The sequence below is a fragment of the Triticum dicoccoides genome, chromosome 6A (assembly GCF_002162155.2).
Source record: "Triticum dicoccoides isolate Atlit2015 ecotype Zavitan chromosome 6A, WEW_v2.0, whole genome shotgun sequence".
Classification (NCBI taxonomy): Eukaryota; Viridiplantae; Streptophyta; class Magnoliopsida; order Poales; family Poaceae; genus Triticum; species Triticum dicoccoides.
The window spans coordinates 117,087,879-117,093,566 of NC_041390.1; the positions used below are offsets into that span (position 1 = coordinate 117,087,879).

Sequence of the window (5,688 nt, forward strand, 5' to 3'; positions counted from 1 at the left end):
CCGCAGCGCTCATTGTTCATCCCAGAGGCAGCATCGATCAGCTTCAGTTAGCAGCAGTAGCGAAGGAATCGCTCGATCGGGTTCAGTTAACATCCATCGATCGATCGCTCGGGTTCAGTAACGCGTAGCCTGCAGTGCAATCGCTCGGGTTCAGTTAGAGCCCAACGCCTCGCTCGGGTTCAGTTAGAGCCAACGCCTCGCACACATGCGCGTACGTGTACGAGAGAAACGCGCATCGCTCGGCCCCCGACCTCCCACCGTAACCGGGCACTCCCCGAAATTTTCCTCCCCCTCGCTTCTACCACGGTTTTTTCCATCATGGAAGGCCCAAAGAATGTCATGCAGCTGCGTCTCCGGCACGCCCAGGATGAAAAGACCATTTTCTGTCATGATTTTTTGTCATAGAAGTAGGAGCCCACCACATCTATGATGATACTGGGTTTTGTCACAATTATCGTCATAGAAGTGTCATATGTATGACAGAAAAAAAACTCGTTCGGCCCAAAATGTCACGGATGTGTCTTTTTTTTGTAGTGCATATTCTACGAAGATCTTTATCGATCAAACCGCAATGACAACATACGTCATTCCCTTTGTCATCGGTATGTTACTTGCCCGAGATTCGATCATCGGCATCCTCATACCTAGTTCAATCTCGTTACCGGCAAGTCTCTTTACTCGTTTTCTAATGCATCATCCCGTAACTAACTCATTAGTCACATTGCTTGCAAGTCTTATCATGATGTGCATTACTGAGAGGGCCCAGAGATACCTCTCCGATACTCGAAGTGACAAATCCTAATCTCGATCTATGACAACCCAACAAACACCTTCGGAGACACCTGTAGAGCATCTTTATAATCACCCAATTACATTGTGACGTTTGATAGCACACAAGGTGTTCCTCCGGTATTCAGGGGTTGCATAATCTCATAGTCAATGGAATATGTATAAGTCATGAAGAAAGCAATAGCAATAAAACTTAACGATCATTATGTTAAGCTAACAGATGGGTCTTGTCCATCACATCATTCTCCTAATGATGTTATCCCATTCATCAAAATGACAACACATGTCTATGGTCATGAAACTTAACCATTTTTTATCAACGAGCTAGTCAAGTAGAAGCATACTAGGGACACTCTGTTTTGTCTATGTATCCACACATGTATCAAGTTTCCAGTTAATACAATTCTAGCATGAATAATAAACACTTATCATGATATAAGGAAATATAAATAACAACTTTATTATTGCCTCTAGGGCATATTTCCTTCATGGGCCGCCGCCCCGGATCCAAGGCCCTCTGCCCCGATCAGGAGTAGCAGCGCCAGCCCTACCGCCATAGCCACCGCTGGGACGTCGGCCGGCAGCCGTGCTGCCATGGTCCAGATCGAGGCCACAACCCCACGAGCCAGGGCGTCCCGCGCCACCCGGTGACCCGCGAGAGGGAGGGTTACCTCCGCCGCCAATGTCACACGCACGGGCTTTGCCCAGCGCCAATCACCGGTGGTGACGGAGGAAATGGAGGGGGGACCAGCGGCTAGGGTTGGGGGCCCTCGCTCGCCCGCGCGGGGGCGACGGGGTGGGGGGACTGCATATTCTTAAACAAGATATTGTTAGCGCATAGAGTTTGGACTAGTTAGAGGTTGTTAGCAGGATATTCTTTTAAACCTCCTTATCTCCTGTAATATCTCTCTCTCTCTCTCTCTCTCCCCCCCATGTAACTCTCTCTTGCATGCTAGTCATGATGGTTGTATGCGCCCAACGGGATATGCCCCGGTCCAGTGGCGGATACAGACCCCAGGCCGGGGCGTGAGGCCCAAATGCTTTGTATACTGTAGCGAATATTGTACACGTCTGCTATAGTATACAAAGGCGTCCCGGGGCGGCCCGCTGGGCTGGCTCCGCCCCTGCCCCGACCTATCAATATATACATCACGTGGGCCTCCTTTGGAGGTTGAGATGCTTCACCAAAAGTCACATGGTATACATAGCCCTTCCTCTCCCATCTCATCTAACCTAAATCAACTTCCTCCTTGCCAAATTGCCTCAACTGAGAAGTCTTTCAAGAAATCATGTTTGCCAGATTGAGGCGAATTTAAGGGGTTTTGCACACCTCTTCTAAAACATCTTATGAACTACGTACAACAACATGAATGCATGATTGATCAACAGATGGTCGAGCTCAAATATATCTGCATTTCCATAGCAAAGGTGCCCTAGAATCTTTTAATTCACTATGCTCCCTAATTTTGGAACTCTCTCATACAATTGAGGTGTCCAAGTTTGGATTTTGGGTCATAATTTTGACTGGGTCAATGATTTATCAAGGATCTTTCCCACTATACTCCCTTGGAGCTCTCCTATTCAATTGAGTTGTTCAATTTTGATTTTGGTTCATGATTTTGACCGGCTCGACAATTTCTCAAGGAGCTTCTCATTCATACCTCCAACTTCACTAAGCTCCTTAATTTTGGAGCCGCCCTCATTTAGTTGAGGTCTTCAATTGAGATTGGCCACACGGTTCTGAATGGCTCATCGCCTTGAACTCTATGATGGGCAATCTCTCGATGAGTGGGTCCCCTTAGTAAGCGCCTTGTGTGGTGTGGGCCTGGTTCCCAAGAAGGAATCACCGCCTACTACACACGTTTAGCACCAACATAAACACGTGGCCAGAAGCACATGTAACTCCCTTGTATACATGTATATTCATTAGAAGATGGCCCCTAATCACTCGGCCAAAAAAACCCGCTCAAACACCACATTAAAAACACTATGTTGTTTCGCCCATAGCCAAACAAACTCGGACGTAAAAATAAAACATGTGTAAACCATGAACATAAGCAATGCAGCAAAATGTGCACTACCCTTTTAGTATTGGCTATTTTTCTAGTCTAGCTCAAATATCACTGCAATGAATTCAGACCAAATCTACCATCAAATTCAATTAATAAGCATTTTGCTGGCAGTTTAAAAGAAAATTGAACTCGGGATGGGGCGTTTTGGCTCCCGAGCTCAGATGAGCCCGGGAGTGAACAGTAAATTCACCAAAAATAGTAAAGGTAAAAAAAAATCCAATTTCTTTTTGGTGAAAGATTCTTCAGTTTGTGATGTCCGTGCAAAAAATCAGCACATTTGAATATCTAACGAGCTCTCAGCTTACCAGATAAATTTGGAGTCTATGAAAAAGTTTATTGTTTTACACTTTTCGGACCTGATTTTGTTTTTTAGAGCTATTCGGGTGTCCGAATGAGCTGAAAGTTGGCATGGACATCACGCACTCAAGTATCTTTCACCAAAAATAATTGATATGTTTTGAATTTTTTTAGTATTTTTTTTATTTACTGTTCGCGAAGTGTAGATGAGCTCAGGAGCCGAATTGGATATTCGTTGAACTCATCTCTTGAATCAGAAAGAGAACCTCAACTAATACAAGCACGCATTATCGAATTTGCTAACTCCACACAAAATCAAAATATTCAAATCTCAAGGACAAAATCAACACCGAATAAATGGACGACATCAGTTACTGCTACTCCCTCTGTTCTTAAATATTTGTTTTTCTAGATGTTTCAACAAGTGACTACATTCGGAGCAAATGAGTGTATCTACACTCTAAAATATGTCTATATACATCCGTATGTGGTAACCATTTAAAATTTTAGAATGACAAATATTTAAAAACGAAGGGAGTACATTATTACATCAACTAGCCGAACAAACAACATTTGAAAATAACATTTTTTTAAAATTATTCTGGATGTGTGCTGGCTCACTTAGACGCTGCAGCCTCTCGTGCCTTGGCGAACTCAAGCAGCCTGCCCACGTCCGGCAGGGCGGCCTTGGCCGCGTCGAGCTCGATGAAGCGCTCCACCCATGCGGCCAGGAGCGGAGTCTTGGCAGCGTCGAAGATCTTGTCACCGGACAGCGCCTCGGTCACCTTCATCCACGACAGCACGCCTCCCAGCGCAACATCGACGAGCCCGACGCCGTCCCCGCCAAAGAAGCCCCCTCCCTTGAAGCACTCCCTCAGGGCCCCTTCCAGGACCTCCACCGCCGCGAACGCCTGCTTCTTTCCCTCGGATTTCTCCTCCTCTGTCTTGCCCCTCAACCACTGCCTCCATGGGGCTACCAGCTGAAACACGAAGAAAAATAATGGTCAAAGATGCTCGTCGGATATCTAAAAGTAAAGGAACGGAGACTAGTAGTTCAAGCAATGGCGCGCTCGTAGGGGTCCGCGGGCAGAAGCGACGGCGGTGCTGGCGAACACGTCGTCGATGTACTGCACGATGATCATGGACTCGCAGACCGGGGCGCCGTTGTGGATGAGCACGGGTATCTTCTTGTGCACTGGGTTGGACTTGAGAAGAAGCTCGCTCTTGTTGTACAGGTTCTCCTCCACGTCCTCGTAGCTCAGGCCCTTCAGGGCGAGCGCCAGCTTCACCCTGGTAACAAACGGGCTTGGCCATGCGCCGAGCAGCTTCAGGTCATCTCCTCCGGCCATCTCTAACTACCTCGATCGATGTGTGTGGGTGTGTGTGTTTTGAAACCACCGAGATTGCTTTAGCTGCTTGTGCTTGTGCTTGTTCTTGATGAATATTTCAGAGGTGGATAAACTGTTTATATAGTGTCTATGGACAACATATATATGCGTCATCCGTGATGCTACTTCGAGGACAGTGTCATCCGTGATGCCTGGGCGATGAGCATATGAGTCTGTGTCTAGTAGTCCGCCTATGAATTTTTAAAGGCTTTTGATTGGTTTCCTTCAATCATGCTTAACTGGAGATGAGTCACGTGCTGCTGCGTCCCCTCGCGCAAGCCCTTCCGTCAGCGCACCGTCCGTCAAGGCGTCAATTTTTTCGACTATGCTGCGAGCATATGATTAAAAATACCGTAGCTACGCTCCCTTCAAAATTACTTGTCACAAAAATAGATAGAAATAAATATATTTAAAACTAAAATACGTTTAGATACAATCATTTCTTTGACAAATATCTCCAGATAAAGAGAGTATTTACAACAAAGTCTGCCTCATTTGTCACTGAATGTGGAGGTTGTATCTGAATTAAAATTTCAATGACATAATTCAAAGAGACCACCTATTCAACGGTTGCCTTTTTTGTTTGTTGCTTTTCGTCGACTTTGCTCAGTCCAAATCCCGTTGGCCAACTTCCTCCCCCACCCTTTCACTCAGGAACATTGTTCATCTTCTTCCTAGAACCGCCTCCCAACACCCGCTCAGCCGCTCGCTCCTTCCTCGGTGGCCAGCGGGCACTACCGTGCACCGCCTCGTTGCCCCAACATGCCAGAGCATTCGCCTGCGCCAGCCTGCAGCCGTCCCCGTCCTACATCAAGACAACGCCGCCACAATCTAATCGGCAACCCACCAGCAGCCCCCTCCCCTCCCCCCCTAACCACCTGAACCCGTAACCTCTGACTCCTCCAACGAAGCCGTTGTGTGTCGTCCCTGGCTCCAGGTCGTCCCGCGCTGCCGCTTGCCAAAATGTTAGTTAGGAAGAATGAGATTGCACGAATCGATAATCATTGATCGTGTGCATCGTGCACATATATAGGTACAGGGTGGACTGGCCTCTACTTGTCTCCCAAGATGTACAAATATATGAGGGGAGAGAGAGATACAACGGTATAAATACAGACCCAAGTCCTATACATATGCAGTGG

General features: G+C 46.9%; 1 pseudogene; it reads right to left on the reverse strand.

Annotated features, from left to right (window-relative positions):
* Positions 1-3,493: 3,493 nt before the first annotated feature.
* Positions 3,494-4,617, reverse strand: LOC119315428 (annotated as a pseudogene).
* Positions 4,618-5,688: the final 1,071 nt, after the last annotated feature.